The sequence below is a fragment of the Salmo salar genome, chromosome 16 (assembly GCF_965601325.2).
Source record: "Salmo salar chromosome 16, fSalSal1, whole genome shotgun sequence".
Taxonomy (NCBI): Eukaryota; Metazoa; Chordata; class Actinopteri; order Salmoniformes; family Salmonidae; genus Salmo; species Salmo salar.
In genome coordinates, this window is record NC_138306.1 from 11131690 (window position 1) to 11151086 (window position 19397).

The window sequence follows — 19397 nt, forward strand, 5'->3', positions numbered from 1 at the left end:
TTTTAAACTCGAACAAAACAGAGATGCTTGTTCTAGGTACCAAGAAACAAAGAGATCTTCTGTTGAATCTGACAATTAATCTGGATGGTTGTACAGTCGTCTCAAATAAAACTGTGAAGGACCTCGGCGTTACTCTGGACCCTGATCTCTCTTTTGAAGAACATATCAAGACTGTTTCAAGGACAGCTTTTTTCCATCTACGTAACATTGCAAAAATCTGAAACTTTCTGTCCAAAAATGATGCAGAAAAATTAATCCATGCTTTTGTTACTTCTAGGCTGGACTACTGCAATGCTCTACTTTCCGGCTACCTGGATAAAGCACTAAACAAACTTCAGTTAGTGCTAAATACGGCTGCTAGAATCCCGACTAGAACCAAAAAAATTGATCATATTACTCCAGTGCTAGCCTCCCTACACTGGCTTCCTGTTAAGGCAAGGGCTGATTTCAAGGTTTTACTGCTAACCTACAAAGCATTACATGGGCTTGCTCCTACCTATCTTTCCGATTTGGTCCTGCCGTACATACCTACACGTACGCTACGGTCACAAGACGCAGGCCTCCTAATTGTCCCTAGAATTTCTAAGCAAACGGCTGGAGGTAGGGCTTTCTCCTATAGAGCTCAATTTTTATGGAATGGTCTGCCTACCCATGTGAGAGACGCAGACTCAGTCTCAACCTTTAAGTCTTTACTGAAGACTTATCTCTTCAGTAGGTCCTATGATTAAGTATAGTCTGGCCCAGGAGTGTGAAGGTGAATGGAAAGGCTGGAGCAACGAACCGCCCTTGCTGTCTCTGCCTTGCCGGTTCCCCTCTCTCCACTGGGATTCTCTGCCTCTAATCCTATTACAGGGGCTGAGTCACTGGCTTACTGGTGTTCTTCCATGCCGTCCATGGGAGGGGTGCGTCACTTGAGTGGGCTGAGTCACTGACGTGGTCTTCCTGTCTGGGTTGGCACCCCCCCCCCCCCCCTTGGGTTGTGCCATGGCGGAGATCTTTGTGGGCTATACTCGGCCTTGTCTTAGGACGGTAAGTTGGTGGTTGGAGACATCCCTCTAGTGGTGTGGGGGCTGTGCTTTGGCAAAGTGGGTGGGGTTATATCCTGCCTGTTTGGCCCTGTCCGGGGGTATCATCGGATGGGGCCACAGTGTCTTCTGATCCCTCCTGTCTCAGCCTCCAGTATTTATGCTGCAGTAGTTTATGTGTCGGGGGGCTAGGGTCAGTCTGTTACATCTGGAGTATTTCTCTTGTCTTATCCGGTGTCCTGTGTGAATTTAAATATGCTCTCTCTAATTCTCTCTTTCTTTCTTTCTTTCTTTCTTTCTTTCTTTCTTTCTCTCTCTCGGAGGACCTGAGCCCTAGGACCATGCCTCAGGACTACCTGGCATGATGACTCCTTGCTGTTCCCAGTCCACTTGGCCGTGCTGCTGCTCCAGTTTCAACTGTTCTGCCTGCGGCTATGGAACCCTGACCTGTTCACCGGACGTGCATGTTGCACCCTTGACAACTACTATGATTATTATTATTTGACCATGCTGGTCATTTATGAACATTTTAACATCTTGACCATGTTCTGTTACAATATCCACCCGGCACAGCCAGAAGAGGACTGGCCACCCCTCATAGCCTGGTTCCTCTCTAGTTTTCTTCCTAGGTTTTTGGCCTTTCTAGGGAGTTTTTCCTAGGGAGTTTTTCCTAGCCACCGTGCTTCTTTCACATGCATTGCTTGCTGTTTGGGGTTTTAGGCTGGGTTTCTGTACAGCACTTTGAGATATCAGCTGATGTACGAAGGGCTATATAAATAAATTTGATTTGATTTGTATAAACGGCAGCAAAATATACGTTAAACCACCTGTATTCTCCTATGGAAAGGGACATGTTTAGCCAGTAAACTCTGTATCCCCCCCTCTTGCTCACTTGAACTGGTCCTTCTGCGCAAAACAACGATGAGGATGACGAAGAAGACAATTGGGATTAACACAATAGCGATTATTTTTTCCTTGGATAACCTGCCAGTGCCACCTGTTGAAGACAAACACATTTAGAATACCCAGACTGCTGATCTCTGTTATGCAATTTGCTCTTCTAATGTAAAATTACCACAAGATATGTTTTGATTGAAATACAGTTTGAATATTGAATGGAACTCACCCGTCTGGACAGTTGAAACAATGCCGGTGCAATCTGTAATAGCAGTACAGGAATGGTTAGCTGAAACAATCTGTAATAGCAGTACAGGAATGGTTAGCTGAAACAATCTGTAATAGCAGTACAGGAATGGTTAGCTGAAACAATCTGTAATAGCAGTACAGGAATGGTTAGCTGAAACAATCTGTAATAGCAGTACAGGAATGGTTAGCTGAAACAATCTGTAATAGCAGTACAGGAATGGTTAGCTGAAACAATCTGTAATAGCAGTACAGGAATGGTTAGCTGAAACAATCTGTAATAGCAGTACAGGAATGGTTAGCTGAAACAATCTGTAATAGCAGTACAGGAATGGTTAGCTGAAACAATCTGTAATAGCAGTACAGGAATGGTTAGCTGAAACAATCTGTAATAGCAGTACAGGAATGGTTAGCTGAAACAATCTGTAATAGCAGTACAGGAATGGTTAGCTGAAACAATCTGTAATAGCAGTACAGGAATGGTTAGCTGAAACAATCTGTAATAGCAGTACAGGAATGGTTAGCTGAAACAATCTGTAATAGCAGTACAGGAATGGTTAGCTGAAACAATGCTGGGACAATCTGTAATGACAGTACAGGAATGATTCCATACAACAACAGAGAGCTGGATAAGCTGGGAAATGCTCATAGCAGTGACTGGTTTGAGACATTGCTGTAAAGCGTCACGCCATGCTCTATAATAAACTACAACTTCCAAAAGCCCCTTAGCATTAATAATTGACGCCTATGAACATTTTGCTGAAATCTGCTTTGTTTGTTCCCTCTATTGACTATCCTTTTCCCCAGGTTGTACTGTCATGGGCCCTCACAGAAACTCACTGGCTTCGATGACAGGCATGGAGCTGCCTTGCCCCTCAAAGACTGGCTTGATGATCTCTGAGTCACACACCGCGTAGACCTTCTGGCTCTCAACACACAACAAGCATTTTCCAGATGGTGGGGGGGGGGGTGGTGGGGCAGGGAGGCAGGGGAGCCATTTCACCTCGTGACCACAGAGTCAAATTATCCGTGAAATGGTCATAAACAGACTCAATATTTTGGCATTGAGTATCGTTACAGAGGTAACAGACAGGGGAGGTCTTCTGAGCTGCAAGAGAGAATACAACAGGAAGAGAGCTAGTTAAACAGAGACCCCAGACAATATTAAATATCAAAGTTACTACACTTAGTTTTAGATCAGTCTGGGTCAAAACACTACTATACATACTCACTGTGCTTTAATATAGGAATCATTTTATGGAATTATGGAATTAAAATGCCCAGATTGAATGGTGAGATCAAGTTGTCACCACTTTCATATTTCACTTCGAAACATTCACTGACTGATCCCTGTTTCAGCACCAATACTTTGTGTAAATCTGTGAAACTGTGACAAGGTTTGAAAAACCTAAATGTCGGGGAGAAGTGGCTTATTTACAGTGTATAAAAGTACAGTATTCATTTCGTTTTTGACACTATAATGAACACATGCATGGCAGGCATGAGAACAGCTCACCTTCAAAAGAAGTGCCAGATACAGCCCAGCCAGCCAGACATAGAGCCAGGAAGACTGTAAGAAAAAAAAACAAGGGCTCATGCATGTGGATGTCACTACAGTACAAACACCCACTCATGGTCTTGTTAACGGTTTCTCACTTACAGTAATCTATATATGACTAAAACTCAAAATGCATTGTTGACTTACTTGGAAGTATCGATCCATTCATGTTTGGATGTTTCTGTGGAGTATCTGCAAATTAAAAAATTAAAAATTAAAACATTTAGTCTAAACATTATGTAAACCTTTGCTACCATTCATCATTCTAATGTCCTCGAGTACTGAGCAGGTGGATCTAGGGGTGTGGCGTTACAAATATTTTGACAACACAACAATGATTCCCCCAGTCATGAAGATGGATATATCATATTCTAGTAGGCTATAGTCTAGTCCCCACTGGACTGATCATCCCCAGGGGTCTGTTTTAGAAGGGTTCTGAGTCTGTGTGTGTGTGTGGGACATCAACCAACCTCAGAGATATCTATTTTAGCCCCATGGTTTCATGATCCCTCCGCTGTACCTCACCTACCCTAAAGCTCAGTTTTATAAAATGTTAATAATAGGCCTTCATTTATCCTGGTTAGTCTTATTGAGACAATTAAAAAACGCAACAACCAACCTCAGTTCAATATTGCAGATCTATTCTTCTCTTCCGTATTGTAATATGAACCTTCAGACAAGCATGTATGTGACATTTCGTCTATGTTTTGGTGTAACACAATAGCACACTCAAGTCGTGAAAATAAGTGTAACCAATGTGAAATGGCTAGTTAGTTAGCGGTGGTGCGCGCTAATAGCGTTTCAATCAGTGACGTCGTTGTGTTGTAAGGGCCGCGGCTTTTGTGGCGCGATGGGTAACGATGCTTCGTGGGTGTCGGTTGTTGATGTGTGCAAGGGTCCCTGGTTCGAGCCCAGGTTGGGGCGAAGACAGGGACGGAACCTACGCTGTTACATATGCATAAATAGTATTTCAGCAGATTTCGTGCATTTTTGTGTGGCTTAATTTGTGTGAAAATACATTTTTTGTGCGACTTCATTCATAGGAAAATACCTTTTTTTTGTGGGCAAACTTCGGAACAATCTTTTGAAACGTATTGGAGCAAAGCATTTTGGGCAATGGTGTTGTACACTGCCTTTTTTGTATTCCACATGTTAACAACCCAATATTGTTAATCAAACAGGTTGTCAACGAATTAAATATAATATAATAATAGCCTTACAGGTTTTATTTTTATTAATGCCAATGCTGTTTTCTCTGCTTGTTTTCGCTTAATATTTTGGGATACTGTTGCTATGTCCGATTTTATGAGGGTTTCCAGACTGGAGTGTAAACCTGTATTTGTATGTTATTTTTAAGGTATCAATGAAGGTATTTCATTGGTGAATGGGGATACATTTGCATGACGGTAAATGAATTTATCAATAAATATGGGGAAACAGAAGACCTGCAAAAAATAATATGTTTGGTTTAAATGTCCCTGTTGCAACTGCCTGGTATTTGCAATTATAACGAGTCTGGACTATGATCTATTAAGCCATATCAATGTAGTTAGACATGTTAATGTAAAATAATGAATTATGTTGGCTTACACTTATGGCACTTCCATGGCCGTTTCATGATGGTTATTACGGTCGTGTCAATCAGGTTATATACTTAGGCTGTTGTAACAAGGCATATGCCAGCATTGTAGACCTACTGCCTCTGCCCAGAGGACTACTAGGCTTTCATGGCAACGACCGTTAAGAGTTCACTTTGCCACGTATGAGCCCTGGTTAGAGTCGCTGTTGCATCTTTCACTTTCTTCCACTACATTGGTGGCAGCGTTAGGATCACGTCCAGCTCATGTCTAGTTATGTGAACCAGTGGTGAGAATCATTCTGGGTTTCAACATTGTTTTGGTTGCAATTACATTATATCTAGTGAACAACGGATAAGCAACAACGGGCGTGACAGCTAGAAGTACCCAATACAAGCGTGATCAGGCCTTACATCAGAGTTACCTCAAGCTGAATGGAAAGTGTTATGCCCAGGCCAGTTATTCAGAAGGAAATCCTCTGTGACTGTCTAATTTACATCAGTTAACTTACCAGTGTGGAACCAAAACAAACACATTCTACACATTTATAAATGACCTGTTTTAAAGTGTTCTTACAACCATGTTGTTCTGTTGTTACTGAAGCTTATATATCTAATAACCTGACAATGATCCGCATCATATTGGTAGACAAATAATGTGTGTTACGCAGAAAAACACAGCTATGCTTTTTTTTAGGATGCAAACCACTAATATGATTCACTAGTCTACTTCCGCATGGCAAGCGGTACGGAAGTGCCAAAGTCTAGGACAAAAAGGCTTCTCAACAGTTTTTATCCCCAAGCCATAAGACTCCTGAACAGAAAATCAAATGGCTACCCGGACTATTTGCATTGTGTGCCCCCCCACCCCCAACCCCTCTTTTTACGCTGCTGCTACTCTCTGTTTATCATATATGCATAATCACTTTAACTATACATTCATGTACATACTTCCTCAATCAGCCTGACTAACCGGTGTCTGTACTTTTATAGCCTCGCTACTTACCGGTGCCTCGATACTTGTATAGCCTCGCTACTGTATATAGCCTGTCTTTTTACTGTTGTTTTATTTCTTTACTTACCTATTGTTCACCTAATACCTTTTTTTTTGCACTATTGGTTAGAGCCTGTAATTAAGCATTTCACTGTAAGGTCTACACTTGTTGTATTCGGCGCACGTGACAAATAAACTTTGATTTGATTTGATCCATCCCGTTCTGATCTAATGAGAGGGATGTAGGATTTTCTACGGGCTAGAATCGAGGCCTTTCCCAGTCATGAAGTACGAAGCTATAGGCCCCTGTTGGTTCTCATTGGCAAAGGCTGAACTCAAGTTATGTCAGATTCTCCTATACCACTTTGCCTAACATCTTATACCCCAGAGGTTGTAAATAAACCCTTTTTTAAAGGTGATATAACTTGTATCATTATTATAGGGCTGTGAAACCTATAGCCGAATGGCTTCAGACTGAGCATTTCTCACCATCTATTTACACATTGCAATTTTCGTTTTATAACAGGTAGTGTCCATTTATTTACAGTAGTGAACTATTACTTTCTTCAGTGGAAATACAGAATATATATAAAACTGTCAAATATAACAAAGCTAAATCAAGTAGAGAACTACAAACATTTAACCAGTTAAAGATAATGAATACATGACAACTAGAATATTTTATTATAAATAATGAATACAAAAGAGTTGGCTATAACAGTACAAACAAAGTGAGTGTGTGTATATGTGTGTTAGTGTTTGTGTGTGCATGATCATTTCCAATCATACAACTGTATCTCCATTCCCCAATTGAATACCTTCATTGTTAACACAAAATATATATATACTGTATGTATATCTTTTTGGGTCCTATCTGACAACCCTCATAAAGTTCGACATAGCCTTGTATAAAATGCATTATGAAAGAAATGGTGTAATGTACACGTGGAGCCTTGTATTAAATGCATTATGAAGAAAATGTTTTCATGTATGATGATGGCCTACTTTATAATAAGGTGGTAGGCCTAATTTGGTGTTTTACGAATTAAAAAATGTAAGTGTATTATAAAATTATTTTATACAATAGGCTTCATGTCGGTACCAACTTTCATTCAGAAACGAAGGCTTAATAATAATAATAATAAAATGGTGCTCCCGTAGGCTACATTATAATAATGGCACTATACCACTGGATATAATACATATGAAGTAACTGCCATGGGTGGTCAATTGATCATTCCAGCATCGTTTTGATTGGGACAGTATTATTTCGCTGCTTTGAGACAAGCATGGGAACTCATCTTGATAAATCAATCAATGTCAGATTTTTGTTTTCAGTGAATCTCCGTTTGGATATTTGGTTACAATTAGGCTGAGAAATGTTAGTTAAATTGAGGTGAGCGCTCATGATCATTAGTCTAGCAATTGAAAGCAATGCAGATTTTATCTACACACACACAGATTAGGCCTATAGCCTACCTGATGAGCTTCCCTAATGTTTTCCTGAACAATCCTGATGCATTTCAGTCACTTAGCCTACTGATGCGAATACACATTTGTACACTTTTCACATAGGCTATTCAAGTCACTTGACATATTCATGTATTGTTTTAAAAAGGTCCTTCAATAACAATATAGCTGAAAACACTATTGACTTCATTGATTTACAGAGTTTATTCTCGTAATTGTAGGCTAGTCTACTTGGTGATAGATCGTTTTAAATAGTATTGTAACAGTAGGCCTACCTACACTATAACCCCATATGCGGTTACTGACCACAATCGATTCAATTAAAAATAAGAAGTGTTGATTCATTTATTTGGCAATGGGGAGAGCACCATGCGTGGAAGCGCTGCAGGAAGGGGTGCAGGAAGTGCTGCAGATAGATTGAAATACATATGCCAAATCCTTGAAAATGCTACACCAGTATAATTTAGCCACAGAGGACCAATAGCCTATTTAAAAAATTGCTGTAGATTGTGTTGTCATATTATGAGCGCATATGCCTAGTCTAGTCGGGAATCCAGCAGTTCGGCAATCGGTAGGCAAATATAAAACAGCTGACTGTTGATTGTGGCTGACAATGAATAGCAGGCAGTAGCTAAAAGGTTTTTCAAAATACTTCAAAATACAACTGCGGGAAAATTTGGTTTGAATAGGTGAGTGCAACTGGAAAAATTGTAGATGATAATTTAATTTCCACAGGCCTAAAATCATTGTATCCACATTTCATTGGAATATGCTATTGGTGGCCTTTAAGTCACGGGTCGTTCATTGTCTTGATCTCGGTATGCAATTGTAGGCTTGTCATTTTGATCATTTGTGTGATATAAAAAAATATTGTAACCTCTCCAGTCGTGTAAAATCATTTTAGAAAAAGCCTTTTTTTTTCTCAGAACGACAAACCCCTCAGCCCCTGTTCTTCAGGACTGAGTCCCGAATGCTATGGAACTTTGGAGACGGCCCCGGCCTGCCCTATACTTTATCTGTATCATCAGAAAATACATCAACTGCGCGATAAGAACGAATTCGACATGACAATTCAACATGCGAAAGGCAAAATACTTTTCAATGTTGAAGGGACACAATTAACAGAACAACTAGATACATTTCGATGAGAATGTAGGACATTCAATGAACCAAATGAAATACTAAACTCACGTAAATTCAATGTGTGTTGGTTGAACTCGTCTGGAATGCCTTTGGGTCTCTGAAATGCAGACTACGGCAACTTGCATTCAACTTGCTCGCTCTACGCGTATACTGCCTTCCACTCAGAGAAGTTCATGAATGAATGAAAGTGCGGAAGTGCGTCTCTTGATAAACTGATTCCGCCCTCAACAACCCGCCTTCATAAAAGACCTGTGGAAAATTAACGGAATGAGAACGAGTACTTGGAGTTTAAACTGAAGGACAAATCCTCCAGACTTAGTTTATTGTCGATAAGGAGGGAAAAGGGTCGGTGCTGTAATGTGCAACACACAGAATATTATTCTGGTTGCCGTTATAACAGACTTGGAGTATTTAATAGGCTATTTTGTTTCAGAAGGCTATAACGAATGTGTTATCAAGTAATTATTATAGCCTATATTAATGTCACTTTTATTAGTCCTATATTTTTATGAATTTGTAGTAGAATATTGTTATTATGTGGGCTATTTTCTTTATTTTCCACAAAGTTTAATTAGCCTACCAATGTGGAATGACTCGAGTCAAGCTGTGCTGAGCGGAGCAGAACTCGCTTCAAGATCACCTCCACCACCTGCTGGTCACAGCATGTACACAAGGACCATGCAGCAAACATATTTCACTCTTTGATTTCAATGTGTGTACTAAAAAAAACAGCATTAAGTCAAAATAAAGTGTGGTCAAAATAAAGAGCTGGCTCTGGGGGGCCCCAAACACGACAATATACTTTGTAGAATAGCATGAGAATCTATAAAACTGCAAATGTTTGTCACGTTGCAAAATTAGCTGTATATTTTCTGGGTTGGGATGATAACAATAGACATGACCACAGACAATTGTCACATACTTACAGAGTAGAATTGCCACACATTCTCTGCTTCCATTTGTGAAGTACATTAAAAATGAAAAAAGGAGAAAAAGGAGCAACAAATGAAACAAGACAGAACTGAAGACTGTTTCTGAGAAATGTTTTGTGCCCCCACCAAATCCTTACCACAACCTATGAGCATAACTGGGAAATGTTCCATTTCACCCCTCTCTCTCTCTAACACATTCTCTCTGTAGGGGTTTCCTGTGAGGAGGGCTGGATATGCTTTATTTGAACATATTAAGTTAAATATGACGTTGTGTTTTTACCATGGATAATATTTGCATTGTACTGTAATTGCATGTCTGGTGAGGTTAATTGATGTTAGTGATTAGTGTTCTGCAGAGGTGGACCAGGAAGAGGCCTCCGGAGTAAAATACTGTATACGGGGACCACATGTTTGAGTTTATACATTCTGCTCAGACAGCGATCTGGAGTGTCAAGAGGGTTTACTTAGCAAACTACAAACCATCAAAGACTGTCATAATGTCAAAATGAATTCAAGTTCTTTCCTTGTCTATTGTTAGTTCATGCATAATCTGTATTCCTTCCTATTTTTGACATATTTAATTATAAAAAGCCCAGTCTTCTATTTACATGCAAAGGATTCTACAGCCGTCAATATCCTGGTGCAAGTGCTTCTCATCTTATGTACTCGTTCCTTGTCTATTGTCAGAATAAACAGCAAAGAACTGGGATCGCAGTCTAAGCATGTGTTTATTTACACAGCACATCACAAAAGAATAGCAGTACAATCACATCTGTTAATAAAACTGGGCTATACATTTGGGTGATGTTTTTTTTCTCGCCCGAGTACCTGGTTTCACCTTCAAAAATAAAATGAAACCATCTAGTGTTCAGTGAAATAACAACACAATGTCAAACACAGGTAACCTAGTCAAATAATGAACATCCAATCACATTAACCGTTACTCTCTCGCGGGAAACCTTCACTCTTGCGCAGACATTTAGAAATGAAACATGAGGGGGGGGTCAATGTAAATTATCCGGTGGCGATTTTATGAATTGTTCAGCAGCCTTATGACTTGGGGGTAGAAGCTGTTGAGGAGCCTTTTGGTCCTAGACTTGGCGCTCCGGTACTGCTTGCTGTGCGGTAGCAGAGAAAACAGTCTATAACTTGGGTGACTGGAGTCTCTGACAATTTTATGGGCTTTCCTCTGTCACCACCTATTATAGAGGTCCTGGATGGCAGGGAGCTCTGCCCCAGTGAGGTACTGGGCCGTACGTTTTTTCAGGGGGAAGAGGCGTTGTTATGCCCTCTTCACCATTGTCTTTGGTGTATTTGGACCATTTATAGGTCCTTAGTAATGTGGACACTGAAGAACTTGAATCTCTTCCTCTCATGACAAGGTATCCACCTCCCCTGTCTCTGTCTTTCCCTCTGTCTCCTTCTAACCTGTATTTCTCTCAAATATAGAGTCGCGCCAGGCAGGAGGACCCAGAGCAAGCTCGGTTTGTATAGTTGGATATTGGCCTACAGTAGGTGTCATTAGTACTGTTCTTTAAAAAAAATATATATATATATATATATATATATATGTTGTAGATGTGGCCTATAGTTTTTTGGATCTGAAGACTGTTCCGATGTGAGGAAACAAAGGAATATTAAGGTTTAAGTAAACCATTTTTATAACAATTACAGAGGTTAACAAATACTAACATATGTGCCATTGTCAATTATCATAAGTTATTGTCACGCACTGATCTGTTTCACATGTCCTTGTCTCCACCCCCTCCAGGTGTCGCTTATTTTCCCCAGTGTATTTATCCCTGTGTTTCCTGTCTCTCTGTGCAGGTTCGTCTTGTTTGTTCAAGTCAACCAGCGTGTTTTTCTATTCTCTTTTACTAGTCCTCCCGGTTTTGACCTTTGCCTGTTTTTCTGGACTCCATTCCCGACTGGCCCCAGCGGAACAGGCCCCAGCTGGGCAGACACCCAAATCATAGTTTCAGCCGCCAAATATTGATGTTTTGAAACTTTAAAAGTGAGATCAAAGAAAATGTTATTTGTCACATGCACTGAATACAACAGGTGTAGACCTTAGTGAAATCCTTAATTACAAGCCCTTAACCAACAATACAGTTTTAAGAAAATATTTATTAAAGTAAAAAAAAGTAAGACAATAAAATAACGAGGTTATTTACAGGGGGTCAATGTGCGGGGGTACAGGTTAGTAAAAAAAATGGGGGGGGGAGGGGTTGAATGCAAATAGTCCGGGTAGCCATTTGATTAACTGTTCAGCAGTCTTACAGCTTGTGGTAGAAGCTGTTATGGAGCCTTTTGGACCTAAACTTGGTGCTCCGGTACCGCTTGCCATGAGGTAGCAGAGAGAACAGTACATGACTTGGGTGATTGGAGTCTTTGACAATTGTTTGTGCAGAACATTGACTCACCCTACTTGTAGACTAATTGAATGCCAATGTCATCCTCCTCTCTTTCATACTGGCAAAACCGGTCTATGGCTCTGTCATACATTACATTTAGTTTTTGTTGTCATAGGCTACCTAGCTAAAATACTTGCTAGCCTATCTTCCTGGCATGGGCAACAGTGAACCAGCTAAGTTAGTTAGCTACCTAGTTAACGTGAGCCTACTAGGCTACATCTTGACCTTTAATCATTTCAGGCCAGTGGCACAACATTTTCATTCATGGTTAGATAAGAATCACCATAATCATTGGCCTGTACAGAGAATTAAGTCAAAACCACAAGTCCAAATCCCCGTCTCCATCTATGGCTTAGGAAAGGGCTGATTTAGAAAGCTAGCTACTCCCGGACATCAACATAAGCAGACAAGGAACAGACATGTTTTTCCCAAAAATTGTTTTGCTTAGGAAGTGATTTGATTGGTCTGAAGCCACATCCAAACTCGCCTACCTTGGGGGGTATTTTGCTGCACCAAGACAACCCACAGTTGAGCTCAGCTCAACGCTGATTTGGCTAATTCTTATATTTTTTTATCAAGAGGCCAAATACTTCCTGGTATAAATCAAATGCTACGGTGGCAACGTGTTATACTCTTTTGGTCCAGACATTATCAGATACATGGGCTACACATACTGAGCCAGAGGGCTGCTGTTAAACTCGCTCTGATGATTTCTTTGGTGAGATTCACCAGGACAACCCACAGTTGAGCTCAGCTCAACTGATTGTCTAATTATTTTCAAAATGTTTTATCAAGGTAGGCCAAGTACTTGCTGGTATCAATCAATCAAATTCTACAGTGTCAACATGTGTAACGATCGTCGTGCAGGAAGGAAGAAGTGGACCAAGGCGCAGCTGGGAGCGAACTCATGTTATTTATTACAGACTGAAATAACACGGTCAAAACAGAGAATAAACGTATCGCTACTGCTCCAACAAAAAGAGACAACAACCCACAAACATCGTGGGGGGAAAAGGAACTTAAATATGATTCCCCAATCAGAGGCAACTAGCGACAGCTGTCACTGATTGGGAATCTACAGAATCCAACATAGAAATACGCCCCAAAGCAAGGCTATACCAAAAACATAGAAAATAAACTATAGAAATGCCACACCCTGACCAAAATAGAAGAGTTCACCTGGTCAGGGCGTGACAGTACCCCCCCTCCAACGGTGCGTACTCCCGGCGCACCAACCTAAAGTCTATTAGGGGGGGGACCCAGGTGGGCGCCTCACCCTCGGTGGAGGCTCTGGCCCCGGGCGTGTTTCTCCCCCTGCCTCCACCCTAGCCCTACCCCTCTGGCCCAGACTGGACCACGGTGGAGCGGCATGCTCAGGCTCCGGAGCGGAGCCGCCGACCGGAACAGGACTGGTCACCGGTGGACCGGACACAGGCCGTGCCGGACTGTGGACACGCGCCGTGGGCCTGGTGCGGGGAACAGGGACGGGCCGGACAGGACCGGGGACACGCACCACCAACCTGGTGCGGAGAGCAGGGACGGGCCGGACTGGCCTGGGGACACGCACCACCAACCTGGTGCGGGGAGCACGGGGCCGGACTGGACTGGGGACACGCACCACCGGCTTGGTGCGGGGAGCCGGGATGGGCCGGACAGGACTGTGGACACGCACCACTAACCTGGTGCGGGGAGCAGGGACGGGCCGGACAGGACTGGGGACACGCACCACTAACCTGGTGCGGGGAGCAGGGACGGGCCGGACTGGACTGGGGACGCGCACCACTAACCTGGTGCGGGGAGCAGGGATGGGCCGGACAGGACTGGGGACACGCACCACTAGCTTGGTGCGGGGAGCAGGAATGGGCCGGACAGGACTGGGGACGCGCACCACTAACCTGGTGCGGGGAGCAGGGACGGGCCGGACTGGACTGGGGGCACACACCACTGGCTTGGTGCGGGGAGCAGGGACGGGCCGGACTGGACTGGGGACGCGCACCACTAACCTGGTGCGGGGAGCAGGGATGGGCCGGACAGGACTGGGGACACGCACCACTAACCTGGTGCGGGGAGCAGGGACGGGCCGGACTGGGGGCACACACCACTGGCTTGGTGCGGGGAGCAGGGACGGGCCGGACTGGACTGTGACCGCACACCGGCGACACAGTGCGCATAAGCGGCGCCGGATATCCTGGACCGAGGAGGCGCACTGGAGGTCTGGAGTGCACAGCTGACATCACCCGTTCTGGCTCAACACCCACCTTAGCCTGGCAAGTGTGGAGCGCTGGCACAGAACGCACTGGGCTGTGCAGCCGTACCGGAGACACAGTGCGCGTCCTCGGCGCAGGATACATCGGACCGAGAAGGGGCACCGGAGGCCAGGAGCGCTGAGCCGGCACAACACGTCCTCGCTGAACACTCCCCCTAGCCCGGCAAATGTGGGGCGCTGGCACAGAGCGCACTGGGCTGTGCAGGCGCACTGGCGATACCGTGCGCACCTCTGCTACCCAAGGCTCTTCCTCCACGCTGTCCCTACGCAGGTCCTCCAGGACCTGCCACATCTCTGCATCCTCCATCGCCGTTATCCCCCACAAGAGCAGTGGTCTGGGCTCTTCCTCTGCCCTTCCGGACCACCCCATTAGCCCCCCCAAAAAAAATTCTTGGGGGTGTCTTCCGGGCCTCCTCGACCGCCGCCTGCGACTCCTTCCACCGGCTGGCATCACCTCCTCGACCTGGGAATCCTTCCGCCAGGGTCCTTTCCCCGACATGATCTCCTCCCAGGTCCAGAACTCCTTTCCCTCGCGAGCCCATCTCTCGCGCTCCTTTTCCTCCCGCTGCTTGGTCCTGGTAAGGTGGGTTGTTCTGTAACGATCGTCGTGCAGGAAGGAAGAAGTGGACCAAGGCGCAGCTGGGAGCGAACTCATGTTATTTATTACAGACTGAAATAACACGGTCAAAACAGAGAATAAACGTATCGCTACTGCTCCAACAAAAAGAGACAACAACCCACAAACATCGTGGGGGGAAAAGGAACTTAAATATGATTCCCCAATCAGAGGCAACTAGCGACAGCTGTCTCTGATTGGGAATCTACAGAATCCAACATAGAAATACGCCCCAAAGCAAGGCTATACCAAAAACATAGAAAATAAACTATAGAAATGCCACACCCTGACCAAAATAGAAGAGTTCACCTGGTCAGGGCGTGACAACATGTTATACTCTTGTTCCAGATATTATCAGATACATGGGCTACACATACTGAGCCAGAGGGCTGCTGTTAACCTCGATCTGAGGATTTCTCTGGTGAGATTAAGCCACTTGCGAATTGACGGAAAGTTATGAAAACACAGAGAGAGACGAACAACATTTTAAATACATTTTATTTTAGTATTGATTACATTTTTGGGGAATCCTGGCTTCCCTTGGCATCCATGAATACACTTCACTGCTCAGATACAGTGCACTCGGAAAGAATTCAGACAGCATGAATTTTTCCAAATCTTTTACATTACAGCCTTATTCTAAAGTGCATAAAATATGTTTTCATCAATCTATCACACAATACCTCATAATGACAAAGCATGAACAGGTTGAGACAGTTTTGATAATTAATAAAAATAAAATGGAAATATATCAGTACTTTGTTGAAGCACATTTGTCAGCGATTACAGCCTTGAGTCTGTTTGGATTTGATGCTACAAGCTTGGCACACCTGTATTTGGGGAGTTTCTTCCATTCTTCTTTGCATATCCTCTCAAGCTCTGTCAGGTTGGATGGGGAGCGTCGCTGCACAGCTATTTTCAGGTCTCTCCAGAGATGTTCGATCCGGTTCAAGTCAAGGCTCTGGCTGGACCACTCAAGGACATTCAGAGACTTGTCCCGAAGCCACTCCTGCGTTGTCTTGGCTGTATGCTTAGGGTCGATGTCCTGTTGGAAGGTAAACCTTTGCCCCCAGTCTGAGGTCCTGAGCGCTCTGGAGCAGGTTTTTATCAAGGATCTCTCTGTACATTCCTTCTTTCATCTTTGCCTCGATCCTGACCAGTCTCCCAGTCCCTGCTGCTGAAAAACATTCCCCACAGCATGATGCTGCCACCACCATGCTTCCCCATAGGGATGTTGCCAGGTTTCGTCCAGAAGTGATGCTTTGCATTCAGGCCAAAGAGTTTAATCTTGGTTTCATCAGACCAGAGAATCTTGTTTCTCATGGTCTGAGAGTTCTTTAGGTGCCTTTTGGCAAACTCCAAGCGGGCTGTCATGTGCCTTTTACGGAGGAGTGGCTTCCGTCTGGCCACTCTAATGTAAAGACCTGATTGGTGGAGTGCTGCAGTGAAGGCTGTCCTTCTGGAAGGTTCTCCCATCTCCACAGAGGAACTCTGGAGCTCTGTCAGAGTGACCATCGGGTTCTTGGTCACCTCCCTGACCAAGGCCCTTCTCCCCCGATTGCTCAGTTTGGGAAGGCGGCCAGCTCTAGGAAGAGTCTTGGTGGTTGAAACTTCTTCCATTTAAGAATGATGGAGGCCACTGTTCTCGGGGACCTTTAATACTGCAGACATTTCTTGTGTCCTTCCCCAGATCAGTGCCTCGACACAATCCTGTCTCGGAGCTCTAAGGACAATTCCTTCAACATCTTTGCACTTTCAACTGTGGGACTTCATATACACAGGTGTGTGCCTTTCCAAATCATGTCCAATCAATTTAATTTACCACAGGTGTTCTCCAATCAAGTTGTAGAAACATCTCGAGGATGATCAATGGAAACGGGATGCACCTGAGCTCAATTTCAAGTCTCATAGCAAAGGGTCTGAAAACGTATGTTAATGAGATGTTCTTTCGTGAATTTGCAAACATTTCTAGCTTTGTCATTATGGGGTGTTGTGTGTGTGTGTATTTAGATTGAGGGCCATTTTATAATTTTTGTTTTATCCATTTTTGAGAAAGTCTGTAACGGAATAAGGAAAAAGTCAAGGGGTCTGAATACTTGCAGAATGCACTGTATGTACGGGATAATGAACGAGGGGCTATGCGTTGTTCTATGGAAAATAATGAATGACAGTGAAGTGTGAACTGACCTTATACAGAGATGCATTATTTTCTAGAGAACGCATAGAGCCCCGAGTTGATTACTCCTTTTATACCATGGCTATAATTGAACACATTTGCCTCCCAGTAGGATCTGAGTTCTCTTTTCCAGTAGGGGAGTTTCAGTTTTCTGCCTACTTGGCAGTTGTAAAGTGTCCATGCTTTGCGTATCCTGCCCCCCACGGTAGGTTTAGAGTTCCCTGCCTTCCTGGTTGGTCCAATCTATCCTGCCCCCTTGGTAGGCTCTCAGTTTATGGCTTTACCCAATCAATCAAATGTATTTATAAAGCCCCTTTAAAATCAACTAATGTAACAAAGTGCTATAGAGAAACCCAGCCTAAAACCCCAAACAGCAAGCAATGCAGATGTTTAAGCACGCTGGCTAAGAAAACCTTCCTAGAAAGACAGGAACCTAGGAAGAAACCTAGAGAGGAAGCAGGCTCTGAGGGATAGCCCTCAGAGTCCTCTTCTGGCTGTGCTGGGTTGATATTATAACAGTACATGGCCAAGAAACTATCATGGATGACCAGCAGGGTCTAATAATAATAATCACCACCACAGTGGTTGTAGAGGGTGCAACAGGTCAGCAACTCAGGAGTAAATGTCAGTTGGCCTTACATAGCCGAGCATTCATAGTTAGAGACAGCAGGTGCGCTAGAGAGTCGAAAACAGCAGGTCCGGGACAAGGTAGCACGTCTGGTGAACAGGTCAGGGTTCCATAGCCGTGGGCAGAACAGTTGAAACTGGAGCAGCAACACGACCAGATGGACTGGGAACAGCAGGTCCTCCGGGAGGGGGAGAGAGAGAATTAGAGGGAGCATACTTAAATTCACACAGTTCACCAGATAAGACAGGAGAAATACTCCAGACATAACAGACTGACCCTAGCCCCCCTGACACAAACTATTGCAGCATAAATACTGGAGGCTGAGACAGGAGTGGTCGGGAGACACTGTGGTCCCGTCCGACAATACCCCCAGACAGGGCCAACCAGACAGGATATAACCCCACCCACTTTGCCAAAGCACAGCCCCCACACCACTAGAGGGATATCTTGAAACCACCAACTTACTACCCTGAGACAGTGAGTATATCCCACAAAGATTTCCTCCATGGCACGAACCAGAGGGGGCGCCCTCAGTCTCAGGCCCTAGTTGCAGCTTCAAACTTGTCTGACTTAGGTTCCCAGACTCCAGCCATAGCGCTAGGCCCCCAGTCCTCAGCTGTTTTAGGTCCACAGTCTCCTGCACTAGTGGGTCCTAAGTTTGCTGCTCTGCCAGACCATAGGCACCCTACCCAGCTATGCCCCATGTTTGCTTCGGTGTCAGGCGTGCAGTCTGCTGCCCTGCTCAGATCGCAGCCCCCTGACTTAGTTGGTAAGCACTTGCCTAGCCTGCTAGGTTTAGGACGACCTGTCATTCTAGGCCCTGAGTTTGCTGTACTAGGATTGGTGTCTCCACGGTTCCTCCACCTGCCAGGCTTAGAGTTCCTGTCCTGCTGGGCAAAAAGTGATCTGTGCTAGGTTCTCAGTCCTCAGCCCCCCTCGGCCCTCATTCGCTAGCACTAGGTCCTCAGTCTCCTGCTGTACTAGCTGTGCTCTCCTATCCCTCAGTCGTTGTATGTTTCCCTGTCAGGTCCAGAGTCAGTCAGTTTTTCTGTCAGGTCCAGAGTCAATCAGTTTCCCTGTCAGGCACAATGTTATCAGCACAGTCTCCCAGTCTTCAGTCGTTCTGGTTTTGCTGTCTCCAGCTCTAGTAGGCCCTCAGTCTACTGCTCCGCCAGGCTATATGTTCTCTTCCCCACTAGGTCTGCAGCCTCTGCCCTCAGTTGGTGGCCAGCCCCCAGCCTTAGCCAGCAAGCAGTCAGCTCCCTCAGTGCTACACGCCAAATCTCCTGCCCTAGTTTTAGGCCCTGGGTCTCCCGTCCCACTAAACCCTGAGTTATCTATTCCTCTAGGTGTGCAGTCCCTGCTCCGAGCCAGTTCGCAGCCCCCAGCCAACGTAACCATCCGAGGGGGCTACAACAGACTCCTCTGTCGCGACGTCCCCCTAAGGCCCTTGTGC

The 19397-nt window shown here is 44.4% G+C and overlaps 1 long non-coding RNA gene across 1 annotated transcript in view; it reads right to left on the reverse strand.

Annotated features, from left to right (window-relative positions):
* Positions 1 to 2981: 2981 nt before the first annotated feature.
* The window catches only part of LOC145861076 (uncharacterized), a 66040-nt gene continuing 49624 nt past the window's right edge, over positions 2982 to 19397 (reverse strand). Inside the window, exons 3-5 of the long non-coding RNA XR_014380839.1 lie at positions 3874 to 3918; positions 3685 to 3738; positions 2982 to 3276 (exon numbers count right to left, since the gene is read on the reverse strand). This is a non-coding gene — a long non-coding RNA (uncharacterized LOC145861076). The remainder of the gene's footprint in view (positions 3277 to 3684; positions 3739 to 3873; positions 3919 to 19397) is intronic.